We start from the raw sequence: 26,745 nt of genomic DNA, 5'->3' as shown, positions 1-26,745 counted from the left end.
ATATATCCCCCCCCCCCAAAAGTCTAATAAAGAAAAGCTTTGCTTATATGGTCTACAATTAAATGTTTTAGCCTCGCAATCCAGTTACCTTATTAACTTGCTGTCTGTTTACACACGTTCCACGTCATCATAAGCATGATGGTTAACAGGCTCTGTCAGCATTGTTCTGCAGCAGCGCCACGGCAGGGACTCTGGCATCACTATGTGACAGGCTGCTGCTCATCAGAGCAGAGCAATGAACCCAGCGCAGCCAACTCCCCCTTCATGGTATTTAAGGGGCTGTTTGGATGCATATTCGTCTGGGCAGAGCACAACAGAATGACGCAAGACACTGTCATCGTCTTTGTTCTAACTCATGAAGTTTTAATTAAGGACTTTGTTCCTTTCCAGAAAATACATAACTGCTGAATACCATTTTATGTCCTGGGAGTATATGAAAGTCTGAGGATACGTGAAGATCCAAAGGTCCTAAAATACAGCTATGTTTAGAAATGTTTTTTGGAGTAGTCTACATGTTTGGCAGAAAATGTCGACTGCTGACGAAGGCACAAATCAACAATTTCCATCTGTGCCCAACCCTGACAAAACCACATACTGGCTTAAACTCTACACTTGAAGACAGGAGTCGAAATGAATAAGACATTGCTGACTCACCCTCAAAATATGTGAGGACTGCAAGTTTGAATGATACCACAGACAAAAAGGGACTATCTAAATGTCAAAAAGCTATTACATCCATCACTATCTTTATCATGGTAAGCCAATGTGCGAATTCAATTATCTAAATCCTAGTCATGAGGTTACTCCCTCCCCAACAAAAATATATGCTTGGATAATCACTGAGATCTTTAGAGATTTCTGGCAAAAACTTTTCACTGTTGGCAGTGTTCCCAAAATACTAGTTGACCTGTGGAATCTGTAGAGCCTTTTCTTTGAAAAGAGACTATTTATATAGCGTATATTCCTGCGTATATTCAATACGAGGTATTGAATCTCAGGGACAACCAGAATAATATGGGGATTCTTGTTGTCATTTTTCCTGACTGCTATATCTTAGCAGAAGTCCTGAGAGCATACATTAAGCCTGATGACTCAAGCCTAATGAAATTTTCTCCCAAAGTAGATCACTATCTGCGCATGCTGATAGGCTTAGCCAGATTTATGAAGCTACAGGTTACACTGTAGTGTTTCTACTTTCTCAGCCAATAAATAATTACATTTTTGAGCTTTAGCTATGTTCACGACAGGGCTTAAAGCTTAATTACGATTTTCCCAGATCCGATCTTTCTGCCTAGATTGTTCACATTCATGTTTAAAGTGACCCATATCTGACATCAGTGTGACCAAATCTCTGCATTTTAATTAGTCACGTGCTTCTGTTTGAGAGAGTGTGTAGCATATTTTCAGGGAAATGGCCCTTTGGAAGTATTTGTTTCTAGGATAATGGGCTGTAGTCTAAATGAGGTTTTGCTGGAAGGTCTGTGGAGACAGCGATGTGGATGCGGCCGGGTGAGGAATAAGGAGTGTTGGGGCTGTGATGTGGAGGGTTTCATGAAGGAACAGTTCTTCCAAAATATAGTATGTCCAGGGCTACATTCTGTTATCTCCATCAGCGCCTCAGGACAACGCTATAGTAGCATGTAGGCGAGCTGTTCCCATTAGAAAGCGTCTTCCAGTCAGGCTTCATTGGCTGATGACTGGGGCAGCCTACCGCAGCAGTAGTATGGCTACAGCAGCCTTCTGTAGTTTCAATGGACCACATCATCACTACGGTGACTTATCTGCACCTGCACAGTTAAGTATAGTGTGAAAAAACATGCATATATAGGAAAAACACCAATGAATTCTTATATGACCGTTGTCACAGTGGTGAGATTGCCAGGGATCGGATATGTATTTAGGACGGCATATGAAAGTGGCCCAGACCTGACTGGAGAAAATCTGATTTGGGCCACATTTGCTTATTATTTTTTTTTTTTTGTGGGCTTTTTGCCTTTAATGACAGGACAGTGAGTGAAAGGGGGAGACAAAGAGAGAGTGGGGACCGATATGCAGCAAAGGGCCGCGAGCTGGATTCAAGCTTGCGGTCGCTGCAGCGAGGCGATGCCTCTGTACATGGGGCGCCGGCACTATCCACTACACTACTGACGCCCCCACATTTGCTTGTTATGTTGGACTGGCTTCGTAGTTTTGGTTCTCTCGCTTGCTCCTATGGCTCTCCCCCCGTCACAGCCATACACACAAAAAGACAGACTCACAAACAAAATAAGTCAAATACATTCTTCTGCCCGTCCAGATTATTTTCTCCTGAACAATAGCAGGCAAGGTGTATTTGTCATCTTGGTTTGAGAACCCTACTATTTAGTTGCATTTTTTGACAATGGAGCACCGCTGCCATTTGCAAACATTATTAATATATGAAATGAAGAGCTGCAAGTGTGTTTCCAGCTTACAGTGAATAAATCATCACGTTTAAAGGTGCTGCGTCAATTGTCAACTTTGTGCTAACTGCTAACAACACCCGGACCTAATTGTATTGCGGAGTTTTGCATAGCGGCAACCGGATCTTTGCTCTCAAACCACAAAAAAATGTGATGGCACAACAGTCTCCTTCAGTACATTATTCTATGCTTTCTTTTGATTTTCACACTGGCTAGTCATCCTGTTTAATTTGTCTTCTGATTAAATCGGAACCGTTGAAACAAGTTGTAGGAAGCCTCTGCAAGTAATTGGTTGCTGGCAGACACTCTGTGCTGCAATAAAATGGTTCTTGGTAATACCAATTCGGTCCGGTACTCCGTCTTGGACCGGGTTTTATTTTTGACCGCATACTCGGGCAGAACGTACACAGAGCAGACGCCGCGGAGGTCCGCCCGGTAAAAGTAGACGTCCGCCCGGTAAAAGTGGACGTCCGCAAGCCCTGTGCGCGCAAAGCACGACCGCGCGGACTCCGCTCCACGCACCAGTGTCACACAAAAGACTGTTCGGCATGTATTTTTCACATCGCGGGGAAGTTTCACAGACATTTTTACACGTAGTCCGCTCCGCTTATAGTACGCCCGAGTCTGTGAGCACCTCTTCACCAAGCGCACAGCAAGCAGTAGAGAGAGAGGGGGGTGGGGCGGGGACTGAGCTAAGAGGTGCGAGTACGCATGCGCCTCTACTTTAGCCTGGAGTTTGTTTAATAGTGATGGGGAGTCGATAATGGCAGACAATTTAGTCTCGACGAAATCAAAGAATGCGCCACTATGGCAACACTTTGGCTTTGAGCCAGACGAAGGAGGCAACCCTTGTTTGCACTGATTGAGTAAGCTGCAAAATGTATTTGTAAGGAATAAAAGAAACAACTTGTTATTATCACTCTGTTGTCCTAAGGTCAACTGCGCCCCCAAGTGGCGAAAATCCGGTATTACCGACTTGAGGCGGTTTTTTAAAAAAAACGGACCGTTTTTTTTTTTTTCTCATACTGACCCAACCCTAATGTAGAACCGATGCGCTGCTGGTCCTGCCGGCCTGAATAGAATATAATGTCTATAGCCTTACTGTTGTGTAGCCTACAGCCTTTATAGACTGAGCTGAGTAGTGATGCGCGGGTCGACCCGTAACCCGCGGGACCCGCAAATGGACCTGCGGGTTGGGCAGCAGTGATCGTCTATTAAATCGGTCTGTAAATGATATTTTGACATTATTATTATAATCTATTAATCTATAATCTATTACTGTCATGGCATCCGAAGGTACTGATGCGTTGAGCAGGTGACAGTCCACGGTCGTTTTCAAAACACACTTGTGTCACGCACTCCAAAAAAAACTTGTTGAAACTTTAAACAACAATTTATTGTGCAAAATGGGAGAAACAAATGTTGACAAAAACGGTTCCATAATTCATATTAAATTCAAAAGATAACGAACAAACAGCTACAAGTTAGAGGGAATAGTGATAAAGTGGTAAAACTTGGCATTGATCCACAGCCTCAGACAGATGCGCTCAAGCGTGCCCTGTGCACAAGCTCAGTTGGTAGGCCATACTATATTTTCACATTTTTAACAATGAAATTTAAAAGTTTTGATTTTTATTGATAACCTACATTTACCAACAACAAAAAGACTACATTTAGCACCAAAAAATATGTAAAAAAATAAAATAAAATAATAAGTAAATAAAAAAACGAATATTGAATACCAAATTTTCATAATGAATACCTACCCATAGAAACGAATATTCGAATATCCTAATATTTGGGTACAGCCCTACTTTTGTGACAGCAAAATATTCGTATTTGTTGTTTAAACATTGTAAGACTACACATGAGTACCCAGCTGGTGATGCTACTGGGGTTTAAGAGCTAACCAAAGCAACAAGATCAAAATAAATTTTGCATTTAAGTAATACAATAGCTCATGTGCTGAATATCACATCATCTGTTAGGAGGAACCTAACTGACATAAGTCCATATATTCTGTACTGTCCTTGAATCAGGTTGGAACAGACCAGGGCAAGCCAATGCTTCACTCTGCCATCTGTTTCCCCTCTGACACCACATTGCCAAATTCCTCTCAGTGGGTTACTTGTGCCTAATGAGCCAAGTAGCTGTTGTTGCTTTTAAACAAACATCCTCAACTGTTAACTCGTAGTCATACAAGTGAGGAGCATTTCACAACAAAACACTGCAGCTAATTCCTTGCATTAGCCTCCCTGTGAGAGGGAGCTCATGAAAGACTAAGCTGCAGATAAATGCTTCAAGTGTTACCTCTGCACTGTGACTGAGGAATGTTGAAAATGTGTAAATACTCAAGATAAGTTCTTAGAGCACAGCATCTGACAATGTTTATTTCTTTCTTTTCCTGTCGTGGGCTTTGTCTTTTTGTGCAGCCCACCCACGCATTCTCACATCTCTGTGTCTACTCCTTGATGACTCAGTGTTAAAGGGAGGGGAAAGTCACAAAGCATGCCAGGCTGCCAACACCTTTAGTCTATTAGTGGGAGTACAAGAGGAGCCTGCCGTTTCCCCAAGGCTGCTGCAACTGCCCTTAAAGGGAAAGTCCACCCTCAGATTCACTCCTGCAGTTAGATACAATCAATCTGGGAGGCTGAGTGCAATTCAGTTGAGTCTCCCTTGAGATTTAACATCACTGTTTCAAGGAAGATATTACCATAACAGCAGCTGCAAAGACCAATAGAGAGACAGACAGGCAACCAAAAAATTGAAATAACTGATTAACTACAATCATCTATAATATAATACTGAACAGAATGTGTCGAGTTCTGCAGCAAATGAAAGGAAGCAAAGCAGGTGATGAATCAACACTGAGAAAGACAGCTATGACAGGTGGGATACACAGAGGTGGAGGGTGAGAAGGACAACAGATGTGTCACTGGTATCATCATGTTAGTCAAGGTTAACCAAATTTTATAGCTCTTTTCTTAGATAGGAAATAATTTGTGCTTTATATAAACATGTGAAAAATACATAAGAGTAGGGTAACAATGGTATGAGATTTTCACAGTACGAAAATAATCTCAGAAAATAACGCGCAAAGGATGATATGACCCTCAAAGGAATGAAAACGGAAGGGTTATTTATGGTTAAACAATTGTTTTATTACTATTACTTAAACTTGAAACCATTTATTTTGTTAATGGAAGTATGCATAAAAAGCCTCCTCTTAAAAAAAAAAACAAAAATAAAGGGGAGATTCAACATCCAGTTGCATTTTTTTCCCCAATATCGTAGATAAGCAATGTACACGATGTTATAACAGTCAACTTTTATATCATGCTATACCTTGAAAGCAGTATATTGCTGGAACCCTACATACGAGCTATTGGTGGTTAGCAATGACAGCAAGAGGGTGCCAGGTTCGAATCCATAAGCTGGCCGGGGCCCTTCTGTGTGGAGTTTGCATGTTCTCTCCATGTAAGTGTGGGTTTTCTGTGTGAATGTGAGCATGAATGATTGTCTGTCTGTATGTGTCAGGCCACCTCTCACCCTGAACAGGACAAGCGGTTCCAAATAATGATAATGAAAACAGTGATAATTTCTAAACAACACAAAAAATAAAGTTTGTAGAACCCCCGCCCCGTCAGCTACCGTCACACAGATTCTGATTCTGTGGGAAACACTGAAGGGGATTTTATCCATATCGCCCACGATACAAGTGCTGCATTAATTTGCAACAATATTTTTGTCTTAAATTTTCTGCGTAGCATAATTGATATACCTGTCAAAACATGGGACATAAAAAATTGAAATGGACCAAAAGCTTTGAGATGTAGTCTCTTCAGAGTTGGAGCATTATGAATGCCTGACTGATAACAAACTGCGGTTGAGATTCAGAGCAGAGTCGTGTTACATCTTGCACCGGGGCTAAAATGTGTTTGTGTTAAATTAATTGAGGCTCTTCTCTCCTGTTACTGATATTGTATCCTCCTTGCAGGATATTTTTTCCATTGATCTGTTAGGGGAAGCAGAGGAGGCTGAGGCCGCTCTCCATGGAGCGACAATGAAACCAAACCACATCAACACTTAATAACGAGGGCGACTCTGCACCTCATGAAGCCCTGCTGTGAGAGGTCTGGGATACTGGTAAGGAAAAGAAAATATCAGGAAACCTGGATCCTGCAAAGTTTCCTCTCACTTCTCAGTCATTTCTGCTCTGACATTTAGTGCTTGATAAGAATGCCAGCCAGGTTAAAAGGTTTCTTCGATTAAATGTTCCAATGATTAGTCGATGAATGATCACTCCGTCTGGCATAGGCGGGGGAAAATGAGCTGGTGTGAGCAATCTGTCATCTGTCAGCTGAACAGAGTAAGTCTGTTGCTGCTGTCACCTCTCAAGGAAGATTGGAGGGTTTCAAAATAAACCAAATTTGGGGGTTAGCCAGGACGCCTCACCTTTTACAATATAATCAAGCTCATCGAAATGACTCTTCTCACTATATTTAGAACTCTCTCCTTCCTAGTGATGCTTCTTGAAACCATGACATCAGCAGGCTCATATAAGTATAGCTTTACAATATGTAGACATGACCTCAATCATTTTGCTGACCTTGATATTGCCTTTGAGTTACGTGTATGTTTACATAAGAATGTCACCAACATATTAGCCAACATGATGCCAGAGTAAACAGCAGGGTTTTCCCAACCATTATAAGACCTGGGCACAGCGATTCTCACTTTTTTTCTCTCCACCCTTGCCTGCTTGCACAAATAAAACACTTCAACGATGACACAGTGTTGCTTACCAGTAGCCTACAGCTACACTTTTGGAGTGGAAGGGTCACAGTCCTGATAATTGTTAGCTTGCCAACCCTTGGTAACGAGCCAAAAAGTTCATCATTTGTACTTTTATTTTCCGACGTCATCCTTCACTCGATGAATCCCCCAGCAAACAGCCCAGCTCCATGGCCATCCATCCCCGGGAGTCGACTGCAGCACATGGGCCAGATTATGGAGGTAACCGCAGTGTTTCTGGAGCTTCACTAAACTTGGCTATTATTGACAGGAGGCATCACTTTGTTTTGTTTTTTTGGCAAGATTTTTTTGAAGTCTCAAACTGAGTATTTTTGGAATACTCCTATTAAGGTACTGTAATTGTATACTGTCTTGTACTTATTAACAGTTGTTAATTACGTTTTTAAAAAGATTTTTAATATTTCAATTTCAGTGTCTGAATATTCCTAATAATTAACAGCTCACTGCTCTTTGAAAGGGTGTACTTGCATTATTTTGTCTTTATAATTATGTCAGTGACATAAAATGGTCTTAAAATGACAATAATATCATTTATTGGAATTATTTCTTATCAAGTGTCCAATATGCATATACAAAGCTCTAATTAATGGTACTCCAATATTCAAAACAAGCACTTTGACCAAACAGCCACCTCAGCACACAGTGAAGTCATTTCCATTCCAATCTATTTGATGATGCATGATACCAGCCATCTTGGCAGCAGCAGGGAAGTAGAGCTGCTTAACAACAGTGCTGATTTTGGTATGTCACGAAGGAAGAAATAAAGGAAAAGGTGGAAGAAAAACAACTGTGATAAATAAAGCACTTGTGTAATGACACACTGTAAATTAGGTGAAGTTGGGTAAAGACAGCCCTTTTAAAGATGATATTTTTGGCGCCAGCAGCTCTTTGCAGAAGCATGGTGTGTTTTAATCTGCTTTGAGGCTGGCGGACATGACTGCTCAAGTGTGGCCGTGATAAATGTTCCAGATTGTATCTTATAGTGTAGTCATTTACATAATAAGGAATGTTGTAAAGCTTGTAATGTTTTATCAATTTATCGTAACCTCTATAAAACATCAGATAATTATTAAAAAAAACTCTGAAGTTCTTAGTGACATCTTAAGATTTTTTTATTTATTTTTTTTGACCGACACTATAAAACCCAAAGACATTTAGTTTATTAGTAGCAAAGCCAAATATATTTGAGAAGCTGGAAACAACAAATGTTTGACTTTTTTTTTTTTTTTTTAACTAGTTGAATGACATGGTGACTGTGCATACTTCTGGGGACGATTTGGTCCCCAAATTTTTGCTGTGGAGTTAGCAACCTTGACACAATACTCTTTTGTACAGGCTGTTGCAAACACGATGCAGTGGCACAAAGGAGGAGAGACTGCACCGTAAGGCTCTGAGATAACATTATTTTTTCTCTTCTGCTTAGAGGTGGTAAATTTGCAGCTCACAGCAACTTGATACAATTCAGTCTCTGGCTTTTATTTGATATCTAGTGTTGCCGAAAAATAATACTGCACACTTCCAAACCGTCATTAGCGCAGTTAGCTGAACACACTGAACATCCCACTGAGCTAGGGCTGCACAATATATCATTTGAACATCGCCATCGCGATGTGCGCATGTGCGCTAGTCACATCACAGGACATGCAATGTTTTCTCATGTTTTTTAGAACATGTAAACTTTTGTTTTGCTTCAGAAAAGCAGCTCTGAAGAACGCTCCTTGCTTCGCTCCTCTCACCTCTCTCTGTCGCTCACTGTCTGAGCACTCAGCAGCCCCTCCCTCTCTCATGCACACGCTGCAGTCACATACTGAAAATGAGCAACATGCAAGAGGGAGAAACAGTAATGGAGGATTTATGCCTGGTACACACTACACGACTTTTCTGCCCTTTCAGAAAGTCACTATGTCACATTACACGATTGTGGAGTTATAAAATCTTGCTGTGACTTGGTCGACAGACATGACACACTACACGATGGTACACACCAATTATCCCCAGTCGTCTTTCATGACGTGTGTGATGCAGGGTTATTCTTGTCCTATTTTTATTACTTTTACTATTATTTGAGTTACTGCGTCTGTTCCTGTCCTCACCTAAAAAGTGCCACCAGATGGCAGGAGCAACATTTGAAGTACCGTACGCAAACATACAAGTCACTGAATCCTCCACAACAAGTTCCTGCAAATGTTTCACAATAGAAAATTTAGAAAATGGAGGGATTCTCCCAGCCGAGGTTATAAGGGGCTTTTAATCTGAAACAAATTTTGGAAGTGTTGATTTTGAAATGACGGTGCGATGCATTAACTATATCAAGGCAAGGCAAGGAATGGATAAAAAGTAAAAATATAAAGATACAGAGGGAATGATAAATAACGGCCCTTTTATAATGTAGCCTGTTTCAAATGAAGCTGGTAGCCTCTGCAGTTGTGGTCAGTGAAAGCCCCACCACTATTTTTTAATTTTCTTACTTTAAGTCATCTGGTGAAAATTCTTGTATTTTTTAATATAAATATATATATACATATACATATATATATATATATATACATATATATATATATATATATATATATATATATATGTATATGTATATATATATATATTGCAAAAGAAAAAAAAAATCGCAATGTCAGTTTTTTCCAATATCGTGCAGCCCTGAGCCCATTCAAACTTTAAAATTTTATATTACAGCTGGGTACAGCCCTAGAGGCTTCCATATCAATGGTGAGAGATTTTTACAAGGATGACAACTCAACACATAATGAGCTGCATACATCAGCCAGCTATCACTCTTCCTGCATTGACTCATGTTTTTATGCAAAGCACCTCATGGTAGCTTGGAACTCACTCAAACACTTACTGTGTAATGTTTAGCAGGTAAGAGCAGTTTCACAAGAGAATATCAAAATTTTCTTTGCCTGGAGATGGCGTACATCAGAAGCAGCATCTACAGCTGCACCTGCTTTTCCTTTAATTGCCTAAGGGTGGGAATGTTTGGACTGCAGCTGAAAAACCTGCAGGTCTGAAACTTCTGCTGGAGCTCCGCATTATAGCAGCTGATACTGGATTGGCCTGGTTTCTGGTGCTCTGCATCAATTACACTGTGTCCTTTTGGCACAGTGACCACACTTTCCCCTGGAAACAGACTGAGACTGATGTTTTAGGGTGTTTCAATTAGGGCTGCATCTCCTCTACTGTATTTTAGCATTTTTATCATATTTCATATTTCTCTGAGTCATGTCCTGACTAGGATGAGTAGCAACACTGTTCGCCAAACATTTTTTGACAAATAACAATTCTGTGCTCAAAGTTAAAAATAGAAGGTTGTTGCTAAAACAGGAAGATGACATATGACACATCGTTGTAAGATAGCATCATAGCCTTATTTATATCTCTCTGTGTAGTTGTGTCCTCCACCTTAGTTTAGTGTCTTGTTTATTTTCATAATGGCATTTGTAGCCTATGCGCAGTGAATGGTTGCAATCAACATGGTCAATTATGCCTCTTATGCACTGTCTCTCAGCCTCAGCACACTGAGGTCCATCTGAAATGCAGTTTCAGGGCGTGTTGACAGTTTGTACCCTCCAACAGCACCAGCCCCTAACAGACGCTGGGAAGCGCACAACTTTCAGTCAAAAAAGTCAAAAAGTCCAATTAGAATAACTGTCTGGGGCAGTGTCAGTGCTGAGCTGAGATGAGAGCGACCAATGCTGGTGGACGATGCACCTCCAAAATGTCCAATAACTCTGCTTCAAACAGCAGACTTCGGCAACATATGTATCCTTCCTTTGGTGCACCATGGCCGGCGTGCTGTGGTGCGGCTTTCCAGCGCAGTAGCCAGACAGCCCCTCATCACTACACAATCGACAGCCGGAGATGGAAAATAAGGGAGCGAGTAGACAAGAGTCGGCATGTTGTTCTTATTGTTGTCTGATTTGTACTCTGATAAACAGAAAATTCATCAAAGTAAATGCCATATTATGCTATGATTATGGACATTATGTTCTTACATTAAACACACCCCAACCCTCTGTTGAGAAAGACCATTAACCGTTTAAACAAAGTGCAGTTGCCCTAGTTCAAATGGTGTTTTTTTCACCTGCTAAAACTTAACACATGAGAATACATAAGAAGGAACACTTGTTTCTGATTGTTAAAATACAGACTATCACCAAAAAGTTCCAGTGAAAGTTATCAGTTGCTTCCATCCTAAAACATCTGCACTGACATTAACCTTCAAAAACTCACAACATTCAGCATGTCACCAATATCCAGGACTCAAGAATAATAATATTAGGACCCTAAATTACAATGACAAGGAGGAACAGAGGTCATCGCCGCAGCCATGCCTGTGCAACTCTATTCTCCAACTGTCATTCTCTTACTGACAAATGATCCATCCCTTATTTAATTCCCAAACAGATCAGTGATCTGGTACTTTCCTGAACTTCCACACAACTGCAGGATCAAACAGCAGGACTGTTGCCATTACCCTATCCACAACCTCTGCCCCTCAGGCTCTGTCATAAATCGCATGTTATGAAAAAACTCAGTCAACCTCCAGCTAGACTGTATGACAGGGAGAAAGACCCATTGTAGTGTGAATGAAGTCATGATTCAGTATGTACAAACTAATCCAACAGTGTGACTGTCTGCTTCTTAAAGTAATACTCTGCAGATTTTTAACCAGCTTTGTATCATCACAATGTGGGTAGTGTGTGTAAATGAATTATGTAAAACTTCCCTTTATCTTGCCAGCACCCAGATATTCCATTTTCGCATCATCCAGCGGATTTTCGCTTTTCTTAGGCTGTTGCTCGAACTATAGATTGTACTTCAGCATTTTTGGATGCCCACCACCATGGACACAAAGAGAATAAACGGGATACAGAGAGAGGCAGCTCTCTCGTTCTCAAATTTTTAGGTCAAACTCTGACCAAACTATGAGACGCGGAAGTGCTGATGAAATATAAACCAAGATTCTGTTACTATGTTGCCCATCTCTTGCCTACAATTTGTTCATCTACATATTTTGGTGCACTGTTTGGCTGTAATACAATAATTTCTGAACAGGAAGAGGGCGCCATACTGTTTCCTGTACTGTCTGAAAAATTAAAAATGGTAAAACTAAGCAGTGCTGATCAAATATAAACCAAGATTCTGTTACTATGTTGCCTATGTCTCACCTCAAATATTTTCAGAAACATATTTTAGTGCACTGTGTAACTGTAATACAAGATCATTTGTTACCAGCTGGCCACCAGATCGTTTTCAGGGGGGCAATTTGTGTTACATTACCCACTATTGGGGGCATTTATTGGTCCATTGGGGCGCAGTGCATTCTGCCAGTTGTACGTTTTCTAACTATTGAGCAAAAGCAATTGCCACAGCCCCTTTCTATGTTTTCTCTGGTCACATAGCACCAATTTTAAAAGTATCTGAGTTCTTGTACTGCACAGACAGTCAAATTTTGTGAAAAGACCACATTTCCAGTATTGAAATACTTGTTTAATAGGCCTACATTGCCTACTGTTCTTTTGCATCCAGGCATTATCTGCAGAGATTACAGAGCAAATAAACTAGGGATAAGGACAAACACAGTTGTCCTCCTCCCCCATTATTTGAACAAAACTTTGAGTCAACCTTGGTTCCCCGAGGGATTTCATTTGCTTACGCACCTGTCACACTGTTTATGACCTGCAGGGACCTGGTCTGCGTGTTCAGAATGGATGGTGTGCAATTAAAGCTGAGACAACCTGACATTTCTTTAGACAGGAAAAACCCAGCCCCTTGGCAAGATCCATCTCCTTTAATGTTTGTTTAATCACTGAGCCTGTAGCAACGGAAAAACAGTTGTCTGACTTGAGTTGTATTATATTCAGTCAGCCTAAATGTTTGAACCAAATTAATGAGGTGTTTGTTATGCCTGTGTCCGTTTTTCCACATAAAATATTACACTCACATGAAATCACAAGCAAAGGATAAGGAAGGGATAATGACCCAAGGGTTGAATAACACAGGGAGTGGTTGCTTTATTGTGATTCTTTAACAACGTTAGATTACCTTGTTAAAGGATATTAAATAAAACTGCCCTGCTCTGACTTGTGACAAGGAAACTGCTTTTTGCATAGCAAGATGTTATCATGACTTATACTAAACTGATATCACGTCACTAACAGTTCCAACGAAAAATAAAAGGAACAGCAGGCAGCAGGTTTCTCAGCTTAAATGAAAGGTCAGCATTTGCAAAAATAATTAGCTGCATAGTTTCAGGTTCTGCCAATGACAAGAGCTTCTCAGTTGTGCAAGGCTGATAATGCACAACCATCTCATGGGCAACTACCTCAGGGGAGCAGCAGAACCAGGCTGCTGACATTAGTCTTTCAAACAAACACACAAACTTTACCAAATGAAGATAATTAACATTCTGACATTTACAAAGACAAAGACTCATGGGAGCTTTAAGTGGCACTGCATTTGGTACAATATACATATATCTGTAGCCACCATTAAAAATAAGTTACTCAACTTTTGTTAGCAGTCCTCAATACCTATTTAACTTGGGACAAACCAGAAGAACGGCTGAAACCTACAAAGACTGGGCAACAGGGGTGGAAAAGATCAATTCTGAAGCCCATTTTACATTGCCTCTTCAAGGCAGAAATTTCACATTGTTATGCCACCTCACCGTAGTGTCTAAATGTAGATATTAATTTTTGTCCATATCACCCAGCCCTAATCCAGTAAACTGAAGCATTTCTGATTTTTTTGTCCTTTTTGATCCTACAAGATTGCAGATGTGTAATACACTGTATCACCACGCTGCCTTCTGCAGAATCATCCTGCTTTCTCTAACGTCAACTGGGTAAACTGACTCACTCCCCCTCCCCAGAAACGACTCACCGTCAATAAACTCACAGTGTCAGCCCTTGTCTCACCAGAGCACGCATGCAGTTCACACAGGAAGTAGTCACATTTCAAACCACAGCAGTCCTGCCCACATGCATCGAAATAAGTTTGTTTCAATAGCCCCTGTTGAAGCAATGCAACACTCACATAAATCAACCTCTCCTCCACGGTGCAGCTGAGAACCGGCGGATGTACTCACTATCACAGTGCAGGGGGTATAAAAAGTAATTGACACAACACTAATCACTTAAGTGACTGGCTGAGAAACACAGTGGAGTAAATCTGCCAATGACTAGACAGTGCATGAGTGTGTGATAGGGGGAAGGATGCCTGTGTACTGAGTGGGCAGCCTTTCTTCAACTAGTATGAATACAATTTGTAAGGCAGTGAGACACAATCTGGGCTGCCAGGGTTGTCAGTGTGGGAGTGTTGCTCTGGAGACTGTTTTGATTCTGCTTCTTACAGGACTCAACTAGGCTAATGGTTTGCATGTTTTCAGTGTTTACCATAAACCCTACATTATTCACTACTGATTACTTAAAATCATACTGGAATGTGTTTTCCAGTTGTCCAGAGAGGCAGTGAACTCTCTCATTTTACTGTGCTATCACTTATCAACGTTCTGGGACATGAAACTTGCTTATGACAGGTAATCCATCACCACAACCTTTTGTTTTTGCTCCTGTCAAAGATGATATCGTTGACATGGTAATGCAGTAGTAGCCTAAGTGAAGACTGAACCGAGCAAGTTTTGAGTCTCTGGAAGTTCATTTTCATGCTGCACTTAAATGAATGCAAACCAGTGGCTGCATGGAAGTCAGGTATACCTCCAATGGGGGAAATGATAATCAACACATCATTTTTTTCATTAAACATATTTGCAATGCAGCTACTCACAGGAAATGTAAACCAGTCATTGGTTTAACTCAATAAAGCTACACAGATAAAGAAACTGTAACATTCCGATCTGTGAATAAAGTTCTGTGCGACAGCTCGTTCAATAAGCTTGTTTGAAGTTTGCTACACAACATTTGGAGAAGGATGTAAATCAGAATGTACAGTTCTCAGTTACATTTCTACGCACCATGTTTGGAGGAGTAATGGCTCTGCAGGTGACCCTGAAATATACGACACAAGTTTGGAAGTGGAAGCATCAGCATATGAAGCTGTTTCTCTTCGTATGTTACCAGCAGAATCCAAATGATCAAAGGGAAGATGGATGGAGCTACGTACTAGGAAATTCTTGAGAAGAATCTGTTGCCATCCACTAGGACAATGATAACAAGATGCAGCTGGACCTTCCAGCAGGACAAACATATCGAAAACATACGCAAAGAAGACCCTCTATTGGTTCCAGAGGAAGAAAATAAAGGTGTTGGAACAGCCCAGTCAATCATCTGATTTAAAGCCAAAAGAATACTTGTGGAAGGAACTGAAGATTAAGATTCACCAAAGACTGTCTGAGTGAGAGAATGGGCAAAATCCCACCTGAACACTGAAGTTTCTTTGTACAGGAAGCATATTGAAGCTGTCATTGAAAACAAAACCTTCTACACCAGCAGGGCTTGACGCTGACTTTTTCCCAAGGAGCACATGTGCTCCTAAGTTGAAAAAGTAAGGAGCGCACAAAGAACTTTAGGGGCACAATATAAATTGATCAAATAATGTGTTTTCTGTAATAAACGTGATGCAAATAGACATTTACAAGCAAAATTATTTAATGAATTTGTATACAAAATGTAAAGAAAGGTAAAATCATCAAGTTTTAAAAAAAATTGCAATTTAATTTTGTCTTTAATGTTATTATCTTATATATATTATCTTTGCAATATGATTATCTTATATAATGTTATTACTATCCTAAAACATTCTCGGGGTCCTCTGAAACTCTGCAGGATTTATTTCCACCCTGCCCAGCAGCGGTACCGTGGCAAACGGTCCCTAACTGCGGGGAGAACGGAGCCTCTTTTCCCGGTCCCTCTTTTCCGCCACACTTTGACTTATTCCCACCCAGCCGACAGCCTGGCCATGGAGAAAGGTCCCTAACTGCATCAGTAAGTGATTAACATAGGGGGGATCAAAATAAAATAAATAAATAAGATAAAAATCAACCAGCCACCCTCCTCCCCTGACAGTCCCTCCATAAGTAAAGAACAGTCCCTAAAGTGCGGTGAGGTTTGTGGACCGTTACCTGCCACAAGAGAGAAATGTTAACGGCTCGTTTCTCCTCTGACACGCTACATACCTTTGTGCCACCACGGCTCGGTTGTCCAGGTACTACTGGGCAGTCATGACACCAGCGAAAGAGGAAATTACTGGACCTTCTCTGTCGCGGTAAGCCGTTATCTTGCGCACTATGATCCTCCGCCATATTCCTGTCTGTGACCCCCGTTCAACCCACAACCGCCGTGATAATAGGGGCGCCCCAGCGGCCACTCCACTAACTTGACGTGGAAATGAGCGGTAGTCTAGAAAACTGGGTTTTCTAGACTACCGTCTAGAGTTTTTTTTTTGTTGTTGTTTGTTTGTTTTGTTTTGTTTTGGAGGGCGCTCGTGCGCCCTCACATAGATTGCGCCCTGGGCGGTCGCCCACATTGCCCATAGCAAAAACTGTCCCTGCCTCCGCCACACTTTGACATATTTCCACCCTGCCAACAGTGGGACTTATATTCATTATGCCAACAGTGGATGGAAAACCGCCCATAACCGTGTCACATGGGGAAGAGGGAAGGCGGCTGGAGTTCCTTCAATATTTGCGATTAGATTATCGTATTTTTTTATTGACAAAAATATAGGCTGCTTCGACTGATTTTTTTATGTGCACATGTGCCCCTAAATATTTTTTACAGTTCGCACACACCTATTTTTAGTCGCAAATGCGAGTGAAACGCTCGCACTGTCGAGCCCTGACCAGAATACATTTCGGTTAGTGTGTTCAATACTTTTTTCCCCTGTGTCATTCCAATTTATTCCACATTTCTTTATGGATTGGAATGTTACAATGACAATCCACATAATTTTGATAAAGTTAATAATTTTAATTAAGTTAATATCAATGGCTAGACTAAATTTCATGTGAATAGCTGCATTGGAAATATTCTTAATGCAAAAAGTTGGCATGCTGAAATTGTTATTTCCCTCTCTGTATACTGATGCAAATATTTTGAAGTTTTAAAAAAAATCCTGTACCAAGCGGCTACATATAGTAAATTTTAAAATAAATATAATATTACAATTGTGATGCAGATCCTTTAGTTTATTTTTTGTTTGTTATTTTTAAGCAATTCTTGATACTTAGTGGCCAACATAATACAACAATATCAATCTCTTTTAGTAAGTAAGCCAATATTGGCTAAGTATTAGTAAAGTAATATCACCTAGCCTGCTCTACTATGTTTGCAGCAATCAAAACCCCTCCTCCCAGTTGCATTGCTCTTTCATAATAATTTGGTTATTACTGTTATTTTAGTTATTACTGTAAAATTTCAAAAGTGAATGGCAGCTATTTTTGCTGGGATGCAATTAATGATAATTTCATACAGATTAATCTGTCAAGTTCAATTATGATGTCTACAAATGTCAAGTTTTGTCCAACCAACGGTCCATCACTTCAAACTGTGACATTTACAACGACATAAAACAGAGAAAAGCTGCAAATCATCATTTGGAAGACCTGGAATCAGAGTTTGGTATTTTTGCTTTGAAAATGGCATTAATTAGTTGATTATCAAAATATTTGATACTGTTCTGTCAATCAGCTGATCAGCTCATTGTATAATCAACATCTCTGAGTGTTAGAGGCCAGACTGACACTTGGACATGTCATCATTTGAGGTTTCTGCAATGTGTTTCATCATATTTCAATGTTTCATCATGTTGCGATTATTTCCCTTTACAGGAAACTAGCTTGCTGAACATTAATGATGCAACCAAAAAGCCATAAACCGATTAGCACAACAACAGGAAATTAAATTATTACAATAATGATTATCTATTATTTTTTAACTGATGAAAGCAGTTGCAGGTTGCCGGCTCACAGAAAGCATGTTGCTTTTCTGTTTATTATCAGTTGGTCATTTGGATGGAAAAGAGCTAGTCTGCATCAAACACTTTGAGCTTTGCCTGCGTGCAGTTACACTACATCTAACAAGACACACATAGGCCCACTCATTTCTCAGAGATACAGCAGCTCACCAGAAAAACCTGACCAATGTGGAGGTGGTAACCAAACTTGTTGGCTCAGAGCTCAATTGTTCCTGGACACTTCTCATTATCACTCATGTTTTCTTGTTTCCCATCAATTTGTACAATGTTACTTCCCTTGTGCTCGGTAGCTTTAATTCAAATAAAATTGCCAATGCTATAAAAAGCAGTAAAGAACAAAAAATATTGTGATATAAGCTGGAAACCAGGGATACTCAACTTGATTTGCCTCAGGGCAATTTTTGCAAAATGACATAAGTTTAAGGGCCCGTCAGCAGCACCCCTACGTGTACGCAGGGGCATCTCTAGGATTTGATGACATTTGGAGCTTAGTCTGGACACCTGTAAGGGGATCCAGGGATCCTCCTCTGGTACTTTTTATTTTTATAAACAGGCTCTATTTCGATGCTTTTTTATGCACTCCGGCACCTTAAGCTGCTTTCACACCGCTGTGCGATAACTCGCAGCCTACAGTAATTTTCATGAGGGGAAAGCGGCAGAGAGAAAGCAGAAGCACCAACATGGCAGTATGAAGCAGTTGACGCCCACCTGCAGTTGTACAACACAACACTTAACACAGCAACTTATAAGGACAACTACAAGAAAAACTGGGCCTGCGATAACACTTCCACCAAATTTCAGATGACTGGTAAATTGTCCAAATATGTAGAAATCTTTGGTAATTTCAGTGATTTCCATTGTTTCGCTACAGTATGCTGATGTTTACATGGTGCCAAGCTAGCTTGCACCTCTAACAGTGATGTTCTCGAAGCAGCTGCCCATCATCACAGCTTGACCAATGAGGCATAGAAAAGTTCTGATCTGTAAAACAGACTTGATGGGAGAAACCTATGCTTACAAACATTTTGGAGACAGGAAATTGGTGATGCAGATGGTGAGGTGGAAGCCTGATTGTAGAATATTTTTTGGCGCACACCATTTTTGGCTTTTGTCTGTGCATACATTTTTAGTACGGATCCTATGCAGTGTTTTATAAATGAGACCCCTGGACTGTAGCGGCAGCAGCTGCTTTTATGAATACTTAGCTTTTATGAGGAAGGCTCTTACGGGTAGGTTGTTGTCAAGGCAGTTGCCACGCAACTTAATATGTATTAGAAGTACAAAAAAATAAAAAATTCTTGGTGTGAGGCTAAGTATCACTGCTGTAAACTTTGTAGATGCGGACAATGACATAAGCACAGTTGAAGACTTTGTCCTCTCTCACAATCAGTCAACAAACTGTCATCAATCAATCAAGTGTTTCACAGTGAAAACAAGCTGTGCAGATCTACTGACGTCTGTGCCCATCAGCACTACCATTCTGGGAAGTTTGATGAATGGGGGCCCCCATGTCAGTAAGTCCTTGAGCAGTAAGCGCTGTTTTGAGCAACTTCATAAATATGAGCCCCGTTCTGCAGTTGAAACCCTGGCTGGGCTCAGCGGTCAAACAGCTGCTGGCCTGAATGTAATAATTGTGATGCAGCAGTGGGTGTCCTTTTCAGACAAGGAAATGAGAGTATAAGAGAGTTTGAGTCCAACTGATCCAGCTCTGCAGCTGTGGAAGCCGACCCACTGAGAGCGGCCAGCACTGAGATATACACTGAATTCAACTGAACTTGAGTCTTTTTCCCCCAAGACCACCTGCACACAGCAGATGTGCTCCTGGCTACCAAGACACTGGTAGTCTATGCCCCTCACTGGCCACTAGAAACTGTTCACTCAACTTACTGCTACAAAGTAATTTTTTTAGAGACGTTCATCTTTGTAGGCCTGCAGGCTACAATTGTATCTTTCATTTTTTTAAATCCACTGAACTTTTTTTCTGAGAGATGAGCCACAAATTTCCTATATTTTCTTGCTAGTCTTGACATCTTCTATAGCAATGGAGATGGATATGAAGCTATCAGTGGTGATAATGATTTCACTAAGCAGCCTGGGAAACTGTGGCAGGTTAACACACTACTGTCTGAAGAAAGATGGAAACATTAAATGTGAATTTTTTTGAATTTTGCACATAACTGAGACCCCATCTCTCTGGTTCAACAACAGGATAAAGTGTAACTTGTTAGGCCTCTGTCAGGACCTAGGAAAGAAAATAATCCAGTATGTGTGGACCTCAAATTAAGATATTGTGCAGGCTGCTTTGCATGAGCTTGACCAATGTGATTAACTGAGGCCGGGTCATTTTTTCCAACCCTTGCTGCACCCACAGGCCCAAACATGTACATATGTAAGCCCAACACATTCCATTATCCATTGTTAGAAGTAACCTCAAACCAAACTTTATTAAAACACTGCATTAAAAGATGACTTGTTCATCAGCAAAGCAGCACAGTTCAAACAAAGTCAATGTAAGGTCCCGTATATGAGATGGTCCTCTGATTAAATCGGCATACGGATATAAACCACCAAGGCTGCAAATGTACATAAAATCTAAACTTAAGATTTGGTTTAAAGTCAGCTCAGCTGTGTCTCTTTAGGACAGAAAGAGGTACTAAGAATAGCACCGAGGACATGTTTTAAGTTGAATTTAACAGAAACGGGTACTGCCTGGTGGCCCAGCCGTATGGAGTTGCCTCTTTTAACATTTGTAAAATGTCTTCACTGATCCTCAAGGTGTGTAACCTAACTACGTCTGTCGATAAACAACGCAGATTTGTTCAGCGCAACGGTACCCTGAGGGCGGCATGTAACGGTGTTATCTGTCAACATACATCCCTGCTACATGTATTTACTTGACATGAGCTTAAATTACGATTATATCAACCGGGGTCTTCTTTCCAGTCTTGAAAGGTAACATGCCAAACACTAGCAATTATGTAACCCGTGTTTATGAGGAGAGGCAGCTGTGATAAAGCTAAGAAAACGTCGTATTACGTTTACTCAAACCCGCCAGCCAAAAATGTGCGTTTTATTGTCGCAGCTCCTGGGCGAAAGGGAAGGAGTGGAGAGGGACACTGCAACAACACAACAGCGCCAAAAACCTACCTAATGCTGCGGATACGGCGCAGGAGACTCGGGTCTGTCGGTCAGACAACCTCCGGGGAATCCAGTGCCAATGTCCGGACAGTCCTGCCGTCCTCTCGAGTCACTTTCGGGGCATTTTCTGTGTACGCAGACCGTGTCAGTCGCACGGTGGTCAGGCTTGTTGCGCTGGTAGACTGAAGGTGATACCATCCAGACTGCTACAACTGGGCTGCTCAACTGGTGTTGAAAGACGAGCTGTGATTAGTCTATAATTCAGAGAGGGTTGTGTGTCAGAGCTGCTGATTGGTCACACGGTGTAGGGCGGAACTACAGGAGATTTAAAAGCACAGTAGCCTACATTTATGATGCATCTCAGGTTCAGCGAGAAGGCAATGATCAATTAAACGTAATTATTTCTATTATATAGATATATATCACAGTATTTCGAAATTTTCAACAAAATACACTACTAAAATACCAAATTATTAAATGAACTACAGTGAATTTCAGTGGTGTAAAGTAACCAAGTGCGTTTACTCAAGTAGCTACTGTACTTAAGTACCATTCTGAAGTACTTGTACTTAACTTTAGTATTTCCATTTTATGCCACTTCACACTTCTACTCCAGTACATTTTAGGGCCAAATACTGTACTTTTTACTCCACTACATTTATGTGACAGCTATGATACTTTGCAGATGTATGTTATTAATGCAAAATATACATCAACTAATGAATCATGATATAATATTAGGAATGGTACCCATCAGTATATAAAGTAACTAAAATGAGCTCAACTTTTTCCAGCTGCAACATTAAAGTAATGACCACATTAATGCAACAATAAGTATAATCCAGTTATATTATTATGAAACTGGCCATTCAGCAAAGAGAGTACTTTTACTTTAGGTACTTCAAGTATATTTTGATGATGCTAATACTTATGTAGCCTACTTGTACTTTGGTAAAGTTTTTAAGGATTTTGCAGGACTTTTACTTGTGACTGAGTATTTCTATATGGTGGTATTGCTCCTTTTACTTAAGCACACGACCCTGCTGAATAATCGTTTGGGATTTTTTTTTTTTTGATGATTTTTGTGTTGGGTCTCATGAGTACAAGAACAATTTTGAACACCAAGAGCCTCGCTCTTGCTACATATATCATAGTCAGTCATGTGATGAAAACTGAATCATTTGAGTTTTGCATGTCTGTGGTTAGCCTCAGGTGTTGTTCCCCACCTAAATACCATAGCCATATAACGCCTGTGAACATGATGAACTTGAAGCCATGCAGGTGTCAATGCCATAAACTGGTGTCATTAAACAGAACAAAGAATATTCCTACAACAACAGTCCTCCTTAAAAACACACATATGTTTGTAAATGGACAGTTACAACAGAAGCACAAGAGAGACCATTAGCTTAATACATAAAACAGTCAAAATCATGGTTGCATTAACATGATACAGGGCCCTGCCATGCCACTATGGCTTTTTTGCCCAGTATTGGCTTAGTGGCAGGTCACCACATACCCATTAATATTTCTACTATTTCCCAGATGTATACAGGAGGCAACCTCCTGGGCTGAAAAATGAAGCCAACACAGATGTACCAAAAACGGTAGTTCTTTCAATTGCCACTAGAGGCTGGCTCCAAAGGGGAATCAGTACCCATAGGCCCCCATGTTAAAGCTATAGTGCGTAACTTCTACAGGTCCGTAAATGTCCGTTTCACCCAAGCCACCTCTAGAGGAGATGACACAATGCTGATTAAGCCAATCGGCCCCTCTAACATCTCGCGGTATTTTTCAATATATATCATTTTTAGTATGCGTGTCGACCGGCGACATTCCCGCGCTGGCGCACAGGAAATGCTTCCTCACAACAAGAAGGGAGGGGGAGGAAGATCGGAGAGTGTCATAGCAAGAGGTAGCGTGCAGGTAGAAAGAGAAAGCAACATGGAGGAGAAGCGGCTGAGACACGGTTCAGAAGTGGATCCTACCACAATGAAAAAGCCTGGATGTTTGGCTGAAGGTCTATTGGCAAAGAAGGAAAGTGACCGACGGAGAAGGCAAACAAGGATTTGTATTGGCGTCGCTTTTCCTCGGTGGAGAGCCCTGAAGGAAGAAATTGGGCTGAGGGCAGACACAGATGTTGCTTTGCTGCTGTTGGATAAGTAAGTGACTTGGTTTATAATTATATTATGAGTAGTATGAGTTGCTGTTACATGTACTGGACCTAGTACTTTATTATTTTCTTGGAAATGGTGCTATGAACGTAATGTAATGTTAGCCGCCTGATGTTTGCCACGTTGTATAGCATTGTGTACATAGTGTGAAGCGAGTGTTACTCTGTGTACACGGTGTGTAGCGACTGGCGAGTGTTACTCTGTGTACACGGTGTGTGGCGACTGGTGAGTGTTACTCTATGTACACGGTGTGTAGCAAGTGTTACTCTGTGTACACAGTGTGTGGCGACTGGCGAGTGTTACTCTGTGTACACGGTTTGTGGCGAGTGTTACTCTGTGTACGGTGTGTGGCGACTGGCGAGTGTTACTCTGTGTACACGGATTGTGGCGAGTGTTACTCTGTGTACGGTGTGTGGCGACTGGCGAGTGTTACTCTGTGTACACGGTGTGTGGCGAATGGCGAGTGTTACTCTGTGTACACGATGTGTGGCGACTGGCGAGTGTTACTCCGTGTACACGATGTGTGGCGACTGGTGAGTGTTACTCTGTGTGCACGGTGTGTGGCGAGTGTTACTCTGTGTACATGGAAGTGCCGTCGGTTTATTAGTTGTAATAACGCATTATCCGCTGGGAGGTGACAGAAGTTACGCACTATAGCTTTAAAATGCCCAACTTTACAGCAGCAATAAACATGTTTACAGCCTGATACAAAAAATGGTTTTGGTCTCTATAGCCAATTTTAGGGCTTAGAGTTATGCATAAATAAGGGTGGGCGAGTTCGGCATTTCAGCTGTTGCAGTCTTATTTTTTTTGACTCACAAGTGTATCTGGATGAGGGGGTGGAGCTGTGGAGGAGTGAGGTGTGGCTCTGACTCGCAGAGTACAGCAACGCCTCGTAGACAACCAATATCAATCAAGCGGCCCCGCCCTTAAATATGTATAACTTTGGGCCTTTATAAAATGTAAACGTAAGTTATTAAAAAAAAACAACCTCATCCCCCTGCACAGTTGTCATGAATGTTGAAATTAGCTACGCTGTAAATTAGCCAGGCTGTAAACATGTTTATTTCTGCTGTAAACTCCATTTTTCAGCCTTGGAGGTTGCACACAGTAGGTGACATCATGGTAGCTATGTCCATTATTTTTATAGTCTTTGGGTGTATATAATAAATAATATAATTTCATACTCAAAACTTAAAACTACATTTTGACACAGCCATTTTATCATGTCAGTGATATACGTTTTGTTGTGCATATTACAAAACAAATTTTCCAATAAATTAGTACAAACCCACTGACACAGTTAACCAGGAGTTTTCAGGACTGTTGGGGTTAAGGGGCTGCAGGGCAGTTGCCCAGTTGGTAATCCTTGGTTCCAATCTCTTTGCCACTTTTAATACAGATAATCACGGATCAGAAAATACAAGGCAGGTCAGCAGAGACAAAATCAGATTCTGGAACTACCAGGAGGGGTTTCATGTTCTGGAATCTGTCTGGATTAATACCCATACTGAAATGTGAACGTCTTTCATACTTCATATAATGTAAAATTGACTAATAAAGACACTGTACAGTAGATTAAACAGCTCCCTGTGTGCAAAATTGTGCCCCTCCATTACATGAGTTGATGTCTCTTTGAATTCACATTGGTAGGTGAAGCAGCTGCTGTGACAGAAGCCCTTCAGCAAGCAAACACATTAGAGAGAGACTGAGGCAGACTAAAAGCACATCAGGCCTCGGAGGGTGAGGGGAGGGCAGATCAAGCCTCTCACTGAGATAAAGATTGCTTCTCTGTTTCGGAAATATTTCTCATGGCAGTGGATGCTTTGAAAGCAGCGACAGAAAAAAGGTGGCTAGTGATCAATGATGCCATTATTACGGACGCTCTGGTTTCAGTCACAGTGAATGGTCAGCAGAGACCAGCACTCAGCATCTCCAGCGCTCAGAGTTCAAAAGTGTATGTTAACTGATATGCACAGACACAGGGAAAACTGAGAGCAACTAGAGTTAGAACAATGTGGCATTTCTGAAGGCTGATACTGATTCTAACGTTTTGAAATACACTATGCCCCAACAAGAACTCTCAGATCTTCCACTAACTGTCGTTTAGCTGTTCGTAAAGTGTCCCACAAGAGAACTGGTGAAGCTGCTTTCTGTTTTTATGGCCCTAAACTATGGAACACTCTCCCTTTGGATCTGAGAATGGCAGACTCCCTAGCTATTTTTAAAATGAAATTAAAGACCTATCTTTTTAATTTGGCTTTTAATACAGGTTGATTTTATTTATACCACTGTTACTGTTTTTGTTTTGTTTCGTTTTGTTTTGTTGTTGGCATTGTTGTTTTAATTGATGTTGTTTCAACTTGCCTTGTTCAAGCACTTTAATAGACTAAAAATGAAAAGCACTTAGTTTTTCCTCCAACTTTTTTCTGTCCCAGCAGTAATTTATAAATTATAGGACACTACATCTTCATTTCCACCCTCAAACTGTTTGATTTACAACCTCTTTTATATATAAAATAATTCAAAACAACCAAGAGAAAAAGTGGAATAACACAAAAAAGGAACTTGCAGTTGCGGTCAAGCAGGAACATCATCATATCAGATGACTGGATATCTGATATTTATTTAAATATTTAAACATATATTGATCTATTGCAACCAAATATCTAGACAGTGAATGGGCAGTTGACACCTATGGACCAGTGAATAAGATGCTCAGTGTCATAGTGTTGATTGCAACAATAACAAGTGGTTTGATCTGATTATATAGTTTGGCCAACACTCATATTTCCCGTGAGACTCATTTACAGCAGAAACAATGCACAGTGTGGAAATGAGTCCTGACTGCATTCCTTTGAGATGTGGGCAGTAGGCTATTATACCACTGCTGATTTCTTCTCCTTGATCTGAGATTCCCCCTCGAGGTGGTACAACTCATCATTCCTTGAAGGGCTGTGGAGGTAGATGAAAGCAAAAAATAACTGCCACCACAATGCACCCCCTGGAGAGTTTTACTCAGGGGGGCTGCTGAAGTGTGAGAACGGATGGCAGTCATGAGAAAATGGGAGGAAATGTGTGGTGTCCAACAATGCCCATCTCCTCTGGGAGGAGGTTCAAAGGTCAAGGTGTTGAGGTAAGAAATCACATATAGAACACAAACTAGGGCACTGGCCAAAAAGTTTGGCTTAAACTAAACTAGGTGTACTGTAATGCAGAAAAAA

General features: G+C 40.9%; 1 protein-coding gene across 2 annotated transcripts in view; it reads right to left on the bottom strand.

Annotated features, from left to right (window-relative positions):
- Positions 1-21,574, bottom strand: part of tpst1 (tyrosylprotein sulfotransferase 1) — a 76,235-nt gene extending 54,661 nt beyond the window's left edge. For both annotated transcript variants that reach the window (XM_033631858.2, XM_033631859.2), the window contains exon 1: positions 21,357-21,574. The gene's annotated coding sequence lies outside the window, so the exon portion shown is untranslated. The remainder of the gene's footprint in view (positions 1-21,356) is intronic.
- Between the last annotated feature and the right edge of the window lie 5,171 nt (positions 21,575-26,745).

This window comes from Epinephelus lanceolatus, chromosome 4 (genome assembly GCF_041903045.1).
Source record: "Epinephelus lanceolatus isolate andai-2023 chromosome 4, ASM4190304v1, whole genome shotgun sequence".
In the NCBI taxonomy this organism is placed as follows: domain Eukaryota; kingdom Metazoa; phylum Chordata; class Actinopteri; order Perciformes; family Serranidae; genus Epinephelus; species Epinephelus lanceolatus.
The sequence above is the reverse complement of the archived record's forward strand: the minus strand, read 5'-3'. Positions and strand labels throughout refer to the sequence as shown.